The following is a 21,734-nucleotide window of genomic DNA, read 5'->3' on the forward strand; positions in this document are numbered from 1 at the left end:
CAGTGAAGTTCGTGGTATTGTATTTTGCATTTAAAGGATTATCAAGGGCGAGCAATATAACAAAAATACCTGATTGCTTTTTTTTGCATTTAGTCAACAATTTAGATATATTTAGTTGGTACCCATTGGGGATAGCGACATAAAATAAAACAGTTAAATCAATACAGAAGGGTATTTGAAACAAATATCAGTATTGTGTTCAACATTACCCGCCTTACATGAGTCTGCTTTCAAAAGCTAACATTCATACCGACGATTGTAAATACTAACCATAAATACTGTATATTGTGCAGTATTGGATTTATGAGACAATTCACAATCTATCGTTTTATGTTTGTATGAAAATAAATGATTAAGTCCCCCATATCTTAAAGTGGATTTATGAGAATTGTACTATTGATCTGGGATGATATAACAATACTTTCGAATGTTTTTCTAGTAAGTTGCTTATGACAGATTTATATTTTATTATTCCATCTTTCATTTCATTAATTTTTATAAATTTCTTTCATGTTATAGGAGGGGATTACAATTGCATTGCATCTAACTGAGATTGAGTGTAATTATAAGTGGTATATACAGGCTCTGGAGTTCATGGGAGAACAAGTATCACAAGCATCATTAGATGATGAGTCTACAGATTTAGACGATGATGATGATACCCAATCGATTCATCCTATTATCTTTCAGGTAACCTCCAAAGGGTATTTACGGTCTTCAACTGCTAGGTCTCAAGTCTCTCATGTCCCTATGACATCCCTCTCGTATAGGTTTTCCCTACGCATATGCCCAACCTTAAGGCCTGTATTGCTTTTGTATGGATATCTTTATCACAAGAGCCTCGACTCGTTGTTCTTGACATTTCTTGTATTAGACAGACATCCCTTCCATGGGTGTCATACTCTTGCATTGCATACCCTTGAGAGTCACATAGGGTCTCTCATAATGTATATGTATCTTTTCCATGGATGTCTACCTCCTATGCCTATTATTCTCGAGAGTATTAAAGGGCCTCCCTTATAAGACACTCAATTTACGGGACTTCATACAATGCTGTATCATATGACCATCTTTAATAACTTTCAATAAATCATGGAAGAGTCACCAACTCTTAGATGTAGCAGCAACTAAACTAGCATGCTACAATGATGCTTGTCAAGTGGAAGCAACATGCATCAACAATTTGTGGACAGATGTAAGGGCAAATATTGATGCTTTGTAAGGAGATATAAAAGTAATGACAATAACAAACATAGGTGTATCTAGGGAAGATAAAAGAGTAGTGGCATTAGCACGCATCGATGTTTCATAAGGAGATGTATGAGCAATGGTAATGGTAGACATCGATGCTTCGTAAAGAGATGCAGAAACTTCAGTCCTCGTTAAAGCATCGAATTACAAGACTTGAGGATTCGTATGTTCAAACATTAGGATCAGTACAAGTTATTATCTACTATACGTTTTTTTATTATTTCAATTAGTTGTGTTATAAAATAATGAGACCCATAATCTTTTTTCTAGTTGGGTGACTTATCGGACAATGATATGTAACAACAAAAGAATGACCAACCAACAACTATTGAGAAGCCGTCGACAGTAAAAAAAATGTCAGCATTTGGATATGTGTTACGAAAAGAAAAACAGTTGATAAGTCTTTTCATAAATCCAACAAAGACAAAAAAGAACAAATAGCTCATACTTGAGGATCATCCTATTGACTCGTGATTGGCTAAGGACTACTCAAAATTCTTATTGTGGTACCGTGGTGCTTCAAATAATACAACCAACGTGTCTTCCTTGGGAGACTAAATGGAATGACAACCAATATGAGTAAACCCTGGTGGACCCAAATTGTAACTTAGGAGCAATGGTTGGAAAATACGGTATGTACCATTCTTTTGTATTCTTTCATATTGGTTATCATTTTCAACTTATGCTCTAACTTATTTGTATATATAACAAATCGAAGCTTTCATAAGAGTACTCTGTAAATCTTTTCCAGATAATAACTGGATGACTATTTCAACCCAGTTCATTGCATTTCTCTTACAGTGCTATAATGAGTTCAAACGTTTGGGTATAAATATGTAGTGGCCTTCATTTTTCTTAGATCAAATTAATGACATCTCACGTGTACAATCCAATGAATACTTTTATCCATGGAGCAATGTGAACAAGGTGGTTTACAAACACAAGTCATTTAGGGTATATGATTATCGATAGCTATACTTATTTCTCTTCATTGATTGATAGGTATTCATTCCCTTCAACTTCTACAACCAATATTAAGTGTGCGATGTATTAGATATCAATTATTAGAAGGTGTATATATACGACTTCACTGAATATACCACTAGCTTAAAAAGAATGAAGAATTTGATGATGCTATATAGAATATTGACATACCTAGTGAAGATAAGTAATTTTTATACATCAAAGGGAATCCAACTACTAGAGACTCCATCAATATTACAATGCAGGGGTGTTCACGATGTGCCAAAACAAGAAGTAGCAAGTGTAGACTATGACATCTTTTTACTTATGTTTATAGAATACCTTGTTAGAGATCGTTTATTTAACTTCACATCGAAACATTCTAGAAGGCTAAGAAGGTGGGTAGCGACAACCATATTGCAAGGGAGGCCCTTCAATAAGTGTTTAAGGTTAAAAGTTTATTTATTTGTTCTCAGACTTTACTTAATTGATCATGTTTATTAAATTCAATTGGATTGTTAAAATGTAAGTTTCAAAGATTTTACTTAAGGTGTGGGGGGCATGCATACAAATTGGATTTTATTTTATTATTGTTTTAGTAATGTATTTACATATTTTATATCGTAATTTCCTTTTGATGATTCCTTAATGCTTATTATGAAATGAAATATATTAATAAAATATGTTAATACAAAATACATAGTGTGATGCAATGAAATCAAATACATACATAAAATGAACAATAATAAATAAATTTCATGGTAATTCCATTCTGTTGTTTTGATCTACTACCATTGTATACATGTAAGAGCCTAAAAATAAAAAATTAATACATTAAAATTTGGACAAAATCTAACAAATAAATTAAATATGCAATATATATATACTTAAAATTATAATATCAAACAATAAAAAAATTTAACCATGACAATCTATTCGGCCATATGGGTTGCACTATAACTATGACAACCTTTTCCTCATCCGGTACTTGATGTGCTGGACAAGCAAACCACTAGCAATAGAGTTGGACTTGGATAATTTAAGCGATTATGACCAGGTTGACGATATTGATTGCAGTTTTATTGTCAAACTTTCTTTCTTTGTAAAGGTCTTCTTGTGTGGTTGGAAGGATAACCCGACCATCATTATTCCGTTAGTGGAGGATAAATCGCAAGCATATTTGATAGTGCCCAAGTTGATTGATCTTCTAGTGGATTAATATATTCTCCATACACCCCTCGTAAATATTCTGTCGAGTAATATGTATTGAACATCCTACACAGTCTGAGAGGTTATTGTACCTTACAATAACTGTGGCGTGTGCACATAGAATTTAAGAAAATTGAAATTTCTTATAGTCACAAGTTCAGTAGAGAATATTCACGATGAACACTTGTTAACGTGAATCATAAACTTCATATTATTGCATGTTGATTGGTTTAACAACCACATTGACAAATTTGAGCACATATCTAGTAAACTTATCCTCAGCGCATGGTGTTGATGGGTGAGATTTTAGACCCATAAAAACAACTAATAAACGCAATGAAAAAAAGAAACATCATTAAAATTTCAGTCATACATATCAACCATGTTTCGCCCATTGAAAAATCAATGTTGCATTATGCTTTTAAGAAACTCAACTAATATAGGGATAGACAAAGCCTGAGAGTCCATGTCAAAGCATTGAAAGACTCAGTAATATTGATCATCATGATATTGTACTGTCATCTTCCAAAGTGGGCACGTGCTCATCTTTCATACCTAATATCGATCAAATAGGTTATTACAATAGGATTTACTCTGACAATTTTACTCATGGTAGCTTGTAAGTCTCTAAAGTGATATACCTTAAAAATTTTCCAAAATAACCCTTCAATATATTTGATTTTTTTGAATTACATACGCATGTTACCCTTTATATGGTAATTACAAAACCCATGACGCACATGAGACATTACGTTTGTCATAGATTTAATTATTGAATGATGGCAATTATAAATAATGGTCAAATCCGAAAAATCACCAATGAACATATGTAGGTATTTCAAAAAAGGGATTCATGTATTGATTCCCTCCTTATGCACAATACCGAAAGCTAACAGGTAAATTTGATTATTACCATCCTTCACAATAGTAGTAAAAAAAGACCCAAGATACTTTTTCTTTACATGTGAAACATCAATACATATCATCGGGTGACAAAATTGTTGGAACCCTCTTATTGAACAACTCATACACATGAAGAAAAACTTGAATCTATTTCTCGGATTGATATCAATATGTGTCAGAGTTCCTAAGTTCTGCTCCAAATTGTGACAATACTTGTGTAATAGCATGAAAGACTATTCGAGAAATCCTCATAATGCATTTAGTGCATATGTTTTGGCACATCGTGCTTGCGTGTAGAAAATGTTGATTTTGTACTTTTCTGCCATATCTAAAATAATTTCCTTTGATCAATAGATACAATCAATCACTAACATTGATTTAAGTACGTTCTCTAATGACTCTGTACTAGCTTGTCTATGAAGTGACAATATTTGATCTTGTGGATAAGTGTTTGTCTCATCCATATGTTGTAACACTCGATAGTCTTTATCTTCATTTCTTATTGCTTGTGCTACCATTTACATTGTAGATGTATGTACTTAAGCTCATATTGTATATTATCAAAGTGACCGACTTTCCATTAAATTCCTATCTTGAAACAATGCTTTCAATTTTGTTATAGAGTTATAAAAACTATCACTTGCAAATGGTTCTTTTTGTGTCACTCAATCACTAATACCTGTATTTTTAACATCAACAACAAACTTAGAAACCCATTGAAATAGATTTAGATTATGGATTTGACTTGGATATGCTCTAAGATTTAAAGAGCCATGACGTCTCGTGCTACATTCAACCTTCTTATCATAAGTGTGATTTTGACTTTTATCAACATTTAGGCTTAGAACACCATACATGTCCTCGTCAAATCTTGAGAATTCATTATCATCATCACCCTCATTACCCTCTATTTCATAATCCTTATCCATGTTATTGTCATTATCATCATCACCATAATTCCAGCCAAACTCTTGGAAACTCTGTAGATGTGCCCATTCATCTGTTGGATGATTCTCCTTTTTTTTGTTATGAACATCTTCGATTTGTTGATTGTCCTTTATGTCAATTGGACTCTTGGTAACATAGAGTTTAGTTGATCCTCGTAAACTTCTTATTTCAATATTCAAAAACTCTAAATTATCATTGTCTATGGAACCATATCGTTTAGGGTAAATATGTACATATTTGATTGATTTTGATTGAATCTGAGACGATAGCTTATTCTCCTAATGAATCTTTCAAAATTAGCATTTGTGTCAATACACATCCCTTTCTCATTCCTACCCACATATCTTGTCATGTAATCATCACTTTTAATCTATCACCCTCTATAGAGAATTTTAAATGCATCTTTTTCCATCTTGACTTAAAATGAACCTAAAAACATAAAAATACTTGTGTTTATGCAAAGTTTATATGTTGTGAACAATATTCATTGGTGAATAGTATCTTTCAATAAAGAACAGTAACCCTAAAAAGAAGAAAATTACAGTTAGCTCATATAAACAACCAATGCTTTGATACCAAATTGATGCATAACACCATGCATGAGCAAGAAATCCAAAAAGGGATGAAGTAGAAAAAACTCTTCACTCTAAATTGCACTAGTTTACAATTTCTTCAAATTAGACTCCAAATGCACTACCAATGCAACCAAGGTTCATACATACGTATTTATAACATATTGAACTATCATACAATCAAGTGATATACAAATATTGATCAAGGCAAAACAATCAAAAATGGAAGAAAATAGCAGTGACAATTTTGTAAATTTTTATGCAACTCTCTGCCAAGATAAGGAAAACAATGCACACACTAAAATTGCATTAAATTTGACCACAAACATAACAAGGCAAAAAGGATAAATCCACCATCCTTGAAACTCTACCACTAATCCTTAAACATAAGAGAATAGATAAGAGAATTGAGATGAATGAAAGTTGTGTTTAAATAGGCATAAAAATAAAATTCAAGGGGTTTAACAGAGGCCAAGAATGCCAACCTGTTCTTCGTCTAGTTTTTATCTAGTTCTAAATTTTCATATTTTTTACCCATCAATGCAACATTAAACAACATTATAATAACTTTAAATAATAAAACAACATGAAATCACAACATTAAACAATCTAATAACATGAAATCACAACAAAATTATATTTCACATGAAGTTATAAACATGAATCTACCATATGTTGAAAAAAAATAATAAAAAAAATAATATTGGCTCTTTAGGTCCTACATAGACTATTTTAATTTCTTTGTATTTTACCAAAGACTATAAATAGAGGTCTTGATTTTAATTCAAAATCATCCTAAAAGTAATTGTAGTCAAACACAATTATATTGAGAGAATCCTATTATTAGAGATCTCTAATAGTTTATTTTTTTCTTTATAACTATTCTTTAAAGATAGCGGAAGTAGTCAGCGGTACCGATGACATAGGTACATTTACCGAACTTCGTAAATTCTTGTGTTCTCTTTCTTTTATTTTTCTGCATTTTATTTTCTGCCTTAATTATTTATTATATTTAATAGCATATAAATTGTGTTTTATATTTCCGCTGCACAACATCATACATTATTTGATTTTTACTTGTTTATCAAGAAAACATATAACATACGGGCTTGAATCAAGACTAACCTAAATGTGGATGATTTTGCTGTGAAATCTTTGCAATAAATGTTAATTCTCTAAAGAAATTTGACAATTTTCATCTCTCTTTCCTTTGTGTCCAAGTTAAATCCTTTATAATGAATTTCCTACAGGTTTTATTGTTTAACCACAGGTGCTTCCTTTGTTGAAGAATTTTTTTTCATGCTGCAGAGATTCCTTCTCTTATTGAAAAGTTAAGGAAAAAGAGAAGGATGAAATTCTCTCATTCTACATGAGTTATATCAGTGGAGGTATTTTGGGAAAATAGATTACTGTTGTGATATTTTTGTTTAGGCTTTGAGATAAGTGACATATATGTACACATGGTTAAAAAAAGGGGTAAAATTTTCAATATCCTGATAAATAATCCAACTTAACTGCAACTATAAATTAAACATCACACTCTTTAAACAACTCAGTGACTGAATTAGTTTCAAATTAAAACAGAAAGAGTTGTATGACATTGGAGTTTACTAGGCTTCAGTGACTACATATCATGGTCAAGATCTAGCTTTCATTGGATTTCACTGGTAGGAATGCTAATGGATCCTACATTCAATACCTTTCCTTGATTTAGATTAAGGATTGGAGAAGGCTCAATGTCTCATTATTAAAAGTTAACCAAGATATATCAAAGAGGTTATCTAAATAAGTCGATATCATTTTCTTCTATGTGATTTGTCTCATTTTATTGGTTTTATATGACTTCAAAAATTATATCAAATTAACAAGCTTTGAAGAATTCCACTTATTTAATTCTTACTTTGCAAGCTTTGTTCTAGGAGAGAAAAAATCTACTAAGAGAAAAATTTTTGACGCATTTGGAGAGAACTTGATCTATTGGGAGAAGAAGACAAAGTTTGATAAACTAACATATTGGAATCATGACACATGTCTTACAAAAGATGATGCATTCTTGGTTCACTGTTGTAGAAGTAGTAAGTTTCATTCCATTGTTTGTGTTCTTCAGAAACTTATCTATAACTCAAACTTCTCTTTTTCCTCTTCTTTCTTTTCCTTGGTTCTTTGATTTCATAAGCTTATGCAATGCTTCTAAAAGGTATCAGACAGTTGCAATGATAGAATATTATTGGACATAAAAGAATATTTCTATCTATGCACAATCACAAATATATAAGATAGAAACCAAAAAATTATAATTGCGAAATATAAACAGTTACCTCTTGCCATTGCTTGATGATTTATTGCAGAATATACCATTGGAACGTGCTTGTATGCTATGTCTTCTAGGTGATCTAATTTTACAAAATATGGTATATGTATGCTTTTCAAAAATCATTCACCTAGAGACTTTGAAAATGACTTAAATACATCCTACCATAAAAGATGGAAAACTAAAGCTTTTGTGGATGAGTTATGACATGAAAGTTACAAACCATTAAGGCATAGAAGTTATAGACCATCTAATATTCATAACAGTTTCCTCACTAATTGCTTAAAGCAGTTACAAAGAAGAAAAAACTAACATTCTCCCACTTGGTTTGTAATCCATAAATCCACATATTGAAGTAGAAAAATAAAATACACAAATCATAACGATAAGTCTTGTAAGAACGAGTATTATCTTTCATGTATCACAATGCATCTATTTCTTTATAACTTAATGAATAAACCTTGTGTTTATTCTAGGTCCAAAATTAATTGTTATTCTCAACAAAATTATGCATATGAAAATGAGAAGAACAAATAAGCTGAATACTGAATAAAAATTTTATTATTCATAAAATGTATATCTATCAATCATATAATGGAACCAACTCCAATCACAATTACAACATGAGACTAACTCTGATTCACTCTACATAATCCTTAAAACTCTTTAGTAGCATGCCTTTTATCAAAGGATCAACAATCATCAATTTAGTGTTAATGTGTTCAATGACCACTTTATTCTCTTTTACACATTCCTTAATGGCTAAATACTTAATGTTGACGTGCTTACTTAAATTACTACTTTTATTATTTTTAGCCAAGAAAACAACAGCTGAATTGTTACAATAAATTTTTATTGGCTTGAAAATAGAATAAACAATTCTAAGGCCAAATATGAAACTCTTTAATTATACACTATGTGATGTAGCCTTAAAAAAAGAAACAAACTAAACTTCCATGGTAGATATAACAATCAATGACTGTTTAACACTCTTCTAAGATATGGCTCCATCGACAAACAAAAAAATATATCTAGATGTTAATTTTCTTGAATTAACATAGCTAGTAAAATCCGAATCAGTATAACCAATTACCTCTAAATTATTAGTTTGTCTATATATAAATGTGTACTCTTTGGTCCTTTGAAGGTACCACATCACTTTTTCTTATAGCATTCCAGTGGTCTATACCTGAGTTACTTTGATATCTCCTTAACATCCTAACAATAAATGTAATGTCAGACCTCATATAAACTTGAGCATATATAAAGCTTCCAACAATTGAAGCATAAGGAATGTTTTGCATTTGTTCTTTTTCAAGTTCATTTTTAGGGCATTGGTTCAAATTGAACCTATCACCCTTCACAATTAGTGTTATACTCAGTGAATAATCTTTTATCCAAAATCTCTCTAAAACTTTGTTGATATAAATTTCTTGAGACAGACCTAGAATACCTTAAGGTTTACTTTTGTAAATCTTAATGCCAATGATATAAAATGCCTTACCCATATCTTTCATATTAAAATTTTTAGAGAGGAATTGTTTCACTTCATAAAACAACCTTTTATCATTTGTAGCAAGTAATATATCATCCATGATGGCACTTACCTTTTGGTATAAGCATTGATCTATGATGTTCTCTATGAAACTGAAAGAAGAGATAACCCTATAGAATTTCAAATACCATTGACGAAAGGCTTGTTTTAATCCATAGATGGACTTTTTAAGCTTGTACACCAAATGCTCACAATCACTATAGGAGAATCTTTCAAGTTGTTTCATATATACCTCTTTCGCTATATCCCAATGAGGAATGTTGTTTTCACATCTATTTGATACAATTCTAAGTCAAAATGGGCCACCACTACCATAATATTATGAAAAGAAAAAAAGTCTTCGTATAATCAATTCATTCCTTTTGAGTAAAACCTTTAACAATGAGTCTTGTTTTATATCTTTTAATGTTACCTAATAAGTCTTTCTTTGTTTTGAAGATCTGTTTACACCTAATGGCCTTTGCCTCATTAGGTAACTCAACTAGATCCTAGACTCCATTACTCTGCATAGATTCCATCTTATTTTTCATGGTATCGTACCATAAAACAGATTTACTACAATCTATTGCTTGTGAAAATGTGATACGATCATCTTCAACTCCTAAATTATGGTCAACTTCTTTTAAAAACACAATATAATCACTAGAAATTGCTAATTTCCTTACTCTAGTTGATTTTTTTAATGTTAAATCAATATCTTCTTGTGAAGTAGACTGTACAATTGGTGGTTCAATAGTATCTGAAAATTATTGAACAGCTTGATCTATTAGACTATTATTAGCAATTTATGAAACTTTATTAATTTTTTGTTCAACATCCATTTGAACTTGAAGGGTGTTATGAAAAACAACCAATCTATTACTTGAAACAAGTGGTTAAACATTTAAATGATCTTTCTTAGAAACTAAGTCTTGGGATTGATCGCTCCCATTGATTAAGTCATTTTCAAGAAATTTTGCACTTCGAGATTCCATAGTTCTAATGCTATGTGATGGACAATAAAATCTACAACCTTTAAAATTTTCGGCATATCTAATAAAATACCCACTAATAGTCCTTGTATCTAATTTCTTCTCATGCGAATTATAAACTCTTAATCCCCAAACATGTATATGTCGCAAACTCAGTTTCCAACCTTTAAATAACTCAAATGGTGTTTTAGGAACAACCTTGGTTAGAACTCGATTTAATATATACATTGCTATTTTAAAAGCTTTTCAACCCACAATGATTTAGGATGTTTGGAACAACTAAGCCTACTTTGCACCATGTCTAATAAAGTTCGATTTCTTCTTTTTGCCACACTATTTTGGTTAAAAAAACTAGGCATAATGTATTGGGCAACAATCCTATTCTCTTCAAGAAACCTTGCAAATAGATTAAGTGCTTGTCCATCCTGAGTGTATCTACCATAATATTTTCCACCTCTATCTGATCTCACGATTTTAATTTGTTTTCCAGATTGTTTCTCTAATTCTACCTTGAAAACCTTAAAGGCATGTAATGCTTAATTGTTGTTATGAAGCATGTAGAGATACTTGTATTGTGAATAACCATCAATAAATGAGATGAAGTATTTTTGACCGTAAACATCCATATCCAGACAATAAATATTTGTATGTATGATTTCTAATATGTTTGAACTCCTCTTGACACCTTTCCTTGACTTGTTAGTTTGCTTTCCTTTAATGTAATTTACACAAGTATCAAAATCAGTAAAATCTAGAGTATCTAGTATCTCATCATTCATTAACCTTTTAATTCTTTCTATGGAGATATGTCCCAATCTCCTTTGCCACAACATAGAGAAATTTTCATTTATAACACTTCTTTTAATACCAATACTATTTTGAATATGCATTAAATTAAATGAAACATTATTTTGTAAGTGAATTTGGAACAAACTATTAGACAATGTACCATTTCCCACAATTGCAGATTTATAAAAAAAACTAAATAATGTTTCATAAAATGAAAAGGAAAATCTAAAAGGTACAAGTCTTGAAACTGAAGTCAAGTTTCTAAAGAAACTTGGAATATAAAATGTTCATTCCAAATCTAACACAAAACCACTATCTAAAACTAATCTATATGTTTCAATTGCTTCCACATGTGAACGCATCTTGTTTCTTCAATAGATGCACTGTTCACTAGCCATCGACTTTCTTTGGTTTAGAAAGCCCTGTAAGATATTTGAAACATGGATTGTAGAATAGAATCAATCCACCAAGTGTTATAACATACATTAACCATATTAGATTCATAACATACAAGTGAGATTAAATTGCTTTTCTTTTCAAGCCAAACCTTAAATTTAAAGTAATCCTTTTTCACATGTCTTTTCTTTTCATAGAAAAAACATTTGGACTCCTTCTTGAATTCGGGCTAAATGGATATTTTATCCTTTCCCTTACACTTAGCTTGATTTTTCTTCTTCTTTCCTTGTGTAACCATATGTGCACTTTCATCTATTTCCATCAACATCCTTCCTTCCTCTTGTACACACATGGTCAAAAGTTCATTAATTGACCATTTTTCCTTATGTATGTTATAAGAGATTTTGAAGGGTTTCTATTATTGTGGAAGCAAATTCAATATAAAGTGCACAAGAAAAGATTTAGACATCTCAATCTCAAGAGCCTTAAGTTGAGCTGTTATATCCCTTATCTGCATGATGTACTCATGCACACTTCTAACATTGGTGAGCTTCATTGATGATAACTTCGTCATAAGAGTATTGGTAAGAGCTTTATCTGAAGACCCAAACTGTTTATCAATAGCCTTTGGTAATTGTTTGACATTGTCACACTTAGTGATTAAACCACGAATACTAGTAGATAGACATGTCTTAATGAACATTATACTTAAGCGATTAGATCACTCCCATCGTTCATACAGGGCAACTTCAGCCTGAGTGCTAGTTTCTGTAGGTGCAAGTGGTTCATCATTCTTAATGGCATAATCAATGTCCATACACCCTATTTGAAAAAGAATTCTCTCTTTCCAAATCTTATAGTTATCACCACTTAAAATAGAAATATCACATACATTATCAGAAAAATTCACAGATTGAATAATTGCAAATGAAATATAAACATACATACTTAAGTCACGAAATTGAGGCAAACAAACATATATATCATGTTCTACCAATGCAGAAACATGTTGTAAATATATAAACCACATAACATAAAAATTGTCTTTAGGCTAAGTTTTAATTTAAATAGTTTTATATACATATATTTGAAACCATATGATGAAACTACCAAATTACATGTCTTTTCTTAATTCCTGTGGGTATATTAAAAAAAAAAATTGTTATTTTATTATAATTAATCATGTAAATATAATAAAAATTATTGTGGAATAAGATTTATCACATTTATAATGATTAATTATAATTGATGTCATATAACTATATGTGATTCTAGGATACTCAATGTATAATTTTAATATAATCAAAGATGTTGTGATTACTTCTTAACTAATCAAAATCATATTAATCACTTGACATGTAATTTATGCATATATTCATTGAGAAATTATTATAAAATAATTTCAACTTAACCTTAAAAATGCATAAAAATTAATCCATATGAATAATTAACAATATAAATTAGATTTAAAGTTGAAGTAATCCAATTTTGAAACAAATATAAATAGCAATTGTATGTCATAATAAATATGTAGAAAAACATATTTTATAAAACTAAAATATTTGCTATTCCAAAGTATAACCCAATGCCTGCCAGAGAACCAAATACAAACTAAATGATAGAGTTGGAAAATTTTGAATTCAATCAATGCAAAATTTTGCAAAACTTAGTTGAGTCAAATAATATAATAAAGTAAAGGCCACAAATTTGAATCAAAAAGTTAAAAATGGCTTGCTAGTTTATCGGTTAGTATGACAATCAAAATGGCAACAGTTTGAGTTTGCAAGAATTTTGATTAGCATTCTGCAAAAGAACATTATAATACAAAATATATTGCACTAAAAGCTAGTGAAATGTATATTGCTTAGGTGGTAATTTTGATTCCACAAAGCTTTAGGGTCAAAGGTTAAGTATGCGGAAATGATTTTTTTTTTTTAAATAAAGAGAGAAAATAGTAAACAACATGTCTTCTACAATTCCCAAATGCAGAGTACATGTCATACAAAACAAAATTGTAAATTCATTCAGTGCAACCAAACGACATGTCATCCTCAAATGAAGACTTCGAATGACATGTCAGTTGGAAGTCATCCCTGACCTCCAGCCGGGTCCTGTTTCTGGTCGATTGACTCGAATTCAGACTCAAATCGAAAAATCATTATAAAATACTCTATAGAACTCCGATTTTGATGTTTTATATATCAAAATTCTCAGTTTCTCATGTAGAATCCAACCAAATGATTATTTAAAACAAAAAATGCCAAAGACTAATTTTCTCTGTATACAACAAATTCTGATTAAATATAAAATCTATAACAATTTAACAATAAAGCAAGACAGGGATCATGGTTGCTCTGATACCAAATGTTGGACATAAATGAATATTTCTATCTATGCACAATCACAAATATATAAGATAGAAACCAAAAAATTATAATTGTGAAATATAAACACTAATCTCGTGTCATTGCTTGATGATTTTTTGCATAATTTTCCACTAGAACACAAAATCACTGGAAATTTGATAATTTTGAAGGGGTATCTTTCAAAATCACTGGAAAATCATTATTCTTGAAAAATATTATTTTCAAAATGGTAACTTTTTACCGTAAAACCACATTTCCTCAGCTTGCTCTGTCCAGCTTTTTACATTCTGATAATTCTGAATTAATTTGTTATGAAGCCAAGCCAATTTGACTGATAACTTTTTACCATAAAACTTGTAGTGTAAGCCAAGCCAATTTATTGATATAGAGTGCTTAATATCCATTAACAATTCTCTTGACTTGAGCTGTTCCTGGAATTTCAACAATGCATCTGAAGGTTTCTTTTGTATGTTTGCAGGTGTTAGGTGTTGGCACCCTGAGGAGAACAAATTTCTCGATCTCAGGCTCTCAGATATGGGTCTGAGAGGCCAGTTTCCTCTTGGCATCATTAACTGTTCAAGCTTGACTAGCTTAGATTTTTACAACAGCAATCTATCTGGAACTATTCCTTCCGACATCGTGAACAGATTCAAGTTTGTGGCATCCCTTCATCTTCTGTTGAACAATTTTTCTAGTAAAATCCTAATCAGCTCAATAAAAATAGGTTTACTGGCAAAATTCCATTGGAACTTGGCTTGCGTAATCATATCAATGAAGAAATTTAGTGTTGCCAACAATCTACTGACAGGGCCAGTTCCTTCCTTTCAAAAGGTTTACTTGTTGCGTGGAGAAGTTAAGAGGAAAGCAGATGATCCTGAAAGTAACAGATGGGCAAAAAGCATCAATGGCACTAAGGGCATCAAGGCTAGTTATCTGATTCAATATTATGCTTCTTGTTTACTGAATTTGCTATAGTTTTGATACGTAATGACACCACCTTATTATTAACTAATAAGATTATTGTTGTTCTCAGCTTTAGATATTTAAAAAGCCAGTTTCGAAAATGAGTTTGAGTGATCCTATGAAGGCCACTGTGAACTTTAGCAATAAGAACATCATTGGTACGGGAAGAACAGAAACAATGTATGTAGGAAATTAAAACATGCCAAATTCTGTAATTTGTACAGTAAATACAAATATGTACGCGGATTTCGAATTCTCTTCTTGTTGATGTCGAAAGCAATCCAAAAATGATGCGAGGTGTGATTATTAGTCTTTTCCACAACACATTGGGATCGGTACTGCCTTTTCAAGTTGCATATTTGGGAGACTTTCTGTGATTTCTGCGCATGTGCCTTGTGTTCTGTAATTCTGTGAATTCTGCTGGATGGGGAGTTTGAACCTATGTTATTTGATTTTTGGCTTTGCCAGGCTCATGAAGCCGATGGATGCTCATTACAGTACTTCTGTCAACTGGAAGTTCGGAGATTTGGGTTATGTAGCTCCTGAATATCCTCAGACACTAGTAGCTACTCGAAAAGGTGATGTCTACAGCTATGGGATCGTTTTCCTGGAGTTGATTACAGGTGAGAAACTAACCCATTTTGTGAATGCGCCTGAGAGCTTCAAGGGAAGTTTAGTGGAGTGGATCGAACATCTGTCAGATAACTCAGCTGTGCAAACGACCATCGACAAGTCCTTGGTCTTAACTGGTTTCGATGGTGAACTCAACCAATTTCTTCAATTTGCTTGTAACCGTGTGTCGCCAATTCCAAAGAATAGACCTACCATGTTTGAAGTGTATCAGCTTCTGAGAGTGATCGGGGAGGTATATCATTTCACAGCTGACCTACCAGATTACATGGTAAGTAATATTTTTTGGCCTCAAAAGAAGGCATCCTGAAGATTAGTGGTGTTTGTGGTTGTAGATACATATATATCAGGAACCGATATAATATTATATTCTGCCTGCCATTTTAATACCATAACATGCTTAATTTGCTTCCTTCATTTGTTAAAATGAAGTCATAAAGTTTGCTATCAAATCCAAGATTCAAGAGTTTGTGAAGTATAATGTCTATATCAAGTATGAACTTTCAATTTTTTACAGGTGATGGTAGGCGTAGTTTGAGCATAGTCAACTATGGTAAAAATATTCAGTAATTAGAAAAATATTTAAATAATTAAAATAACAAAAAAAAAAAAATCCATTAATTACTTCCAGTATTCCAAAGAAAAAATGATTTATTGTTAGCATTTAACATATTTATTAATATGCAATTACATATAAATAAATAAGTAAAAATATTTTCAATTATACCAATTATTTATATTCAATACGTGAAACTTCGCATAAGTTAATATGACTTGTAAATATACATGCCGTTGCAAATCACATCATTTAATTATAAGAAATGTTTATATCAGTTTGTGTGGATAAGTTAATATGAAATGTTGATACAAATAATTTTTTTTCCACAAAATATTATCAATTCTTATATAATTTAAAATTTTGACTTTTTTTTTTTTTACAAATAAATAAAGTATTAAAAGTATCTTACCAATTATTTATATTCAATAAGTGAAACTTTGCAAATATCACATTTTTTAAAATTTTATAAAAAAATAAATAATGATAAAATAAAAGATAAAATTAGATTAGTGTGACATTTATATCATTCAATCACATAGTCTGATGTAATTTTATATGAATAAATTAGACATTGCTTTATTCCACAAAATAGTTTTTATATTTATAAAATTTTGACAAATTTTTGCTTTCATTTAAACTCTTATAACTATATTTTCAATTTTGTATAAAGATACATAAAGGGTCAAATGAACATCTTTATTCATTATATGTTGTATCTTATTATTATTTTTTTATTTGCCTTAGAAAAAGAGCTTATTTATACAACAAGCAATTCTCAAATTATACAAATTAAATTACATATAAGCTAATAACTAAATTCAAAAAAGAAAACTATCCTTTTTTTATTTGGGAAATGAGAATCATATGTATCATTTTTTTTTTCTAAAGAGGATTAGATTCCATTAAAGCTGTTAATAAAATTACCAATTTAACAAGTAATGTCAATGTATTGATTCTTTACGTCAATAATAGTCTCTAAAGGGATGTTTGGTTTGAGTAATATTTTATTACTAAAATAAAAAGATTATCTTGAAGATAGATTACTTAGAAGATTATTGGGTATAAATGATTACTATATTTGATAAAATTTGATAGATATAAATAATTATTATGTTTGGTTAAAGGTAATAAAAAATTATTAGTAAATTATTTTACTTAAATGCCCTTGAATATAATTATTTTTAAATATTTTTTATATTATTTGTCATATTAATTAAAAATAAATTTATTTTTATCTTAAAAAATTAATAAATAATAATATAATTATAATAAAATCAAGATTACCTTGATAATATTTAAATACTTAAGGTAAATGTGGTAATAAGATTACTACCTATATTACCTGCCACGTCAGCATTTGTAATAAAAGATTACTGTAATTTTTTATTACTGACAAACCAAACAAGAGAATAAAAGATAGATTACCAAGATAATCTTTGATAATTTGAACCGAACGCTCTCTAATTGTCTTTCTTGTTTCCTTTCTTATATCTCATCAAGAAAAACCAGAGAATTCAATTCCAAATTGAAAATTTACCTGTTGGTAGTGAAAGATTTAGGATTATTAACATAAGAAAATGAGGATTATTCTTTCTACTTGTAACTGCATCCATAATAGGCTTTGTTCTGATTGTGATCTTTAATCTCTGAATCTTTTCAACTTCAATGACGGTTACCTTGTTAACAATCTGCTTATGACTCAAAGCAATATAGCTGCTCAGAACTTGTGATCTGACGGTGATATTGTTCTTCACTTTTTCGCTTTAAAACCTCAGCAAAGTGCACTTGCCTCCATTTTCTCCCATGCCCAGCTCTTCTCCATCGATTGCTAACATATATGACATTTTTTTCAGGGAAATTAAAATAAATACCCATTTTGTCCTCCTTTAAACAAAAATATTTTGTTTTCCTATTCCTAAGCAAAGATGCCCGCTTTTTAAACTTTCAAGCAAAAATACCTTAAAAATTTTTAAAAATACCAAAACTATCTTTCGCCACTTTTATATAAACCTTCATTTATATACATTTCTCACATCATTCAAATACTCACTCTCACTTTCATTTTTACTCAATATTTGATACTATAAGTTCCTTTGGAAAAAAATTCATATTTCTAAATTCAAATCGAAAGAAATCAATTCATGAGAGAAAAATATTTATATGAATCTTAACTCAAAACTTAATTTTATTTGTTAAAACTTAATTAAGAAGGTTAAATGAAATACCCTAGAATGATAAAAATCAATAAATTGATATAAAATTCAAAAATTACATGTCGAAATACTTTAGAATGACAAAAATTAAAAAGATTGGTATGCAATTCAAAAAATACATAATAAAAGGGGTCTCAAAAGCACCAAAATTAAGAAACAAACCTAAAATTTGAAAACTACACATCAAAGAATCCTAAAACAAGAAAAACAAACATGAAATTCGAAAATTAAACATTGAAATAGTCTAGAATGACAAAAACTAAAAATTGGATCTTTAATTAGAAATTTACATTGAAAAATTGGCTTAGAAAGCACAAAATTTAAGAAATAGACTTGAAATTTGAAAATTATACTTTGAAAAACCCTAAAACAGAAAAAACTATCGTAAAATTTGAAAGCTACGCATCCACAAACCCTAGGAGCGAAAAATATCAATTTACCCCCTTATATATTTTCTACTCTCTCACAAGTCTTATATTTTTTCTTTGCTCCTTTATGAATTTTCTTATGTCTCACGAGGCTTACAGTTTCAAAAAATTAATTTCCCCCCATCCCCCGAATGTCCCCAGGTTCCCTGGAGCACCCTTGGGTTTATTGTTCAAAATATCCACTTTCCCATGGTTTCCCTCGATCTCCCACGGGTCTTTACTGTTTCAAAAATCTGACTCCCCCCCCTCCCACACAGAGTCATTCAAACCCAAGGGAGATTTTATTCACCCAAGGGTAGATCTCTGGCAAATCTAAGCCATTTTCAACCAAAAATCATTATTTCAGTCTCAAATTTTAACAAAAATCAAATCTACACGTCCTATAACATAATAACTCTTAAACAATTCAACCAAACAAGCAAGAATCAATATATTTTATGCATTATTCAAAACTGAAACCCTAAATATTTAATGGTCAAAATCTTCATCAAATTGAAATAATCTTAATAATAAAATGATTCAAATAAGAGTAGGAATGATGTATTGACCTTCTTTGAAAACCATGAAAAATGTCAAAAAAATTCGAAGAGATCGGATGAAGCTAAACCCATGGGAGACTTGGGGTTTTCTCTAAATTCCAACAGTGAATTCAGGGGAAAAATGAGGTGGAATATAACAATTTTTTGGTTTATATATAGAGGCATTTTGGTCATTGCAGCGAATAGGGCATTTTTGCTTAATTTGTAATCTTTTGGGTAATTTCACTTAGACCTCTATTGTTTTGTCTATTTACTTTAATTCCCTTTTTTTAATTATTAAAAAATAAATAATGATACAATAAAAGCTAAAACTAGATCAGAGTGAAATTTGCATAATCATAGATTTATTTATTTTTATTTAATGAATTGGATATAAACACGTTATGTACAAATAATATGTATAAATAAACTATCATGTTATTATTTGATATTATTTGTATTGGATCCGTTCCACCCATGATGGGTTGACCCAATCCATTAGGGTTAAAAGGCAAAATTAACCTTTTTATATGAGAATGATCATTTTACCTTGATAGTTATTGAAGTTAACTGCCACTCTCCTATTAATAAAAATAGCGTAACTTTTATTTTGGAAATATAAAATACTGCTCTCTTACGCTAAAGTCATAGAATGCTCTTTCCTTAAATACTCTCTTCATCAGTAAGGAATTTTTACAAAAAACAAGAAAGCAAATCAAACAAAGTATGTTGTGGATTTCGATAGAAGTGTATTGAATCATTAATCATCATCAAAGTTTTAGATTTCTAAACCAGGTATGTTTTTCTATGATCCTAGATTTGTGTTGTTTCCACTTGCATCAGAGCTTTTTTTTTATCTATGCAATTGTGATATTGGTGATGTAAACATGATTTAGAAGCATGTTTAGAAATAAATTAGCGTGAATAGTATTATATATATTTATGTATACAGACATATTTTGATTATTGATGAATTCATTGTGATTTTGCGAAATTGATGCGTAGAATCATGTTAAGATGAATTCTGGACATGAGATGCATGCTTAGCTAGAAAAAATTGCATCGAATTTGCATGAAATTGGATGAATTTTAGTGGCCAATTTTTCACCCAAAACCATGATGTTCATGCATCTGATTCACCCAAATCCAACGACTTTTTTATCGGAACTTTGATGAATATAAATCTGTGTGCCATAGGCCTTAAAAGCCCTATAAAATCACCATCGTTGGGTGGCCAAAAGAAGACCAATTTTGCTGTTGAAAACCTAGGGTTCATGCTACAATCACAAGTTACAATCAGATTGGAAAAACCCGATTGCCTAACCAGATTGGTCAACAGGTTGGTCAAAAACTCGTTGGTTAATGGGTCAATCTATTTAGTCAATTGGGTTGACCTAACCCAAGTCTTGACTTATGGCTAGACTGGTTAACATTTGATTGGTTAATGATCAAATAGTTGACCAGTCGACGGTCAACATTTGACCAATGCGTGAGAATTGCCATCAGTGCATAATGACCTTGTTCTAGTGCATGACAGTGCATGAGCTATGTTCTTTGATGCGTGACAACATGTGAGCTTTGTTCTCTGATGCATGGCGACATGTGAGCTAGTTTTTGGTGAGTTGGAGCACGTGCATGCTTCTGTTTATGTCTAGAAGCTTGCATTGACTCAGATTTTATTATGTGTATCTATTTTTGCATGAATTAAACACTTATAAGTGTTATTTTGATCATAGTTTTGAATTATACATTGCTAAACATGTGAACATGTGTTGTTTATATTCTTATGCATGTGTAATTTATTATTGTCCATTTGTTGGTCATATATAAGGTAAACACGTTGACTAAAGACTACTATCTAAACTATAAGATGAATCCGAAGCACAACTTCTTCACTCACATTTGGACCATGATTGGGAGAATATTAGAATTGAGAAATGAGGGCATATACCTAACTAATAATGAAAGGATATATGGACTATTGATGTCATTGTCTGATTATTGGACCAGTATAATCACCAATATTATCCAGGATGACAAGAAGGTATTGAACTTTTGGGATTGTTTGTGTGAGTTACAAAAGGCAGAAGAGCGAAACATTGTTATAAATATAAGAAAATCAACAGCTCTTTCTATTTTCCTAAATCAACGGAGTGCGAGGCATGTTGGCTATCACAAACAATGCAAAA

General features: G+C 30.5%; 1 pseudogene; it reads left to right on the top strand.

Moving 5' to 3' along the window:
• Positions 1-381: 381 nt before the first annotated feature.
• On the top strand, positions 382-16,365 carry LOC123219722 (annotated as a pseudogene).
• The last annotated feature ends 5,369 nt before the right edge of the window (positions 16,366-21,734 follow it).

The sequence above is a fragment of the Mangifera indica genome, chromosome 6, assembly GCF_011075055.1.
Source record: "Mangifera indica cultivar Alphonso chromosome 6, CATAS_Mindica_2.1, whole genome shotgun sequence".
NCBI classification, from domain to species: domain Eukaryota; kingdom Viridiplantae; phylum Streptophyta; class Magnoliopsida; order Sapindales; family Anacardiaceae; genus Mangifera; species Mangifera indica.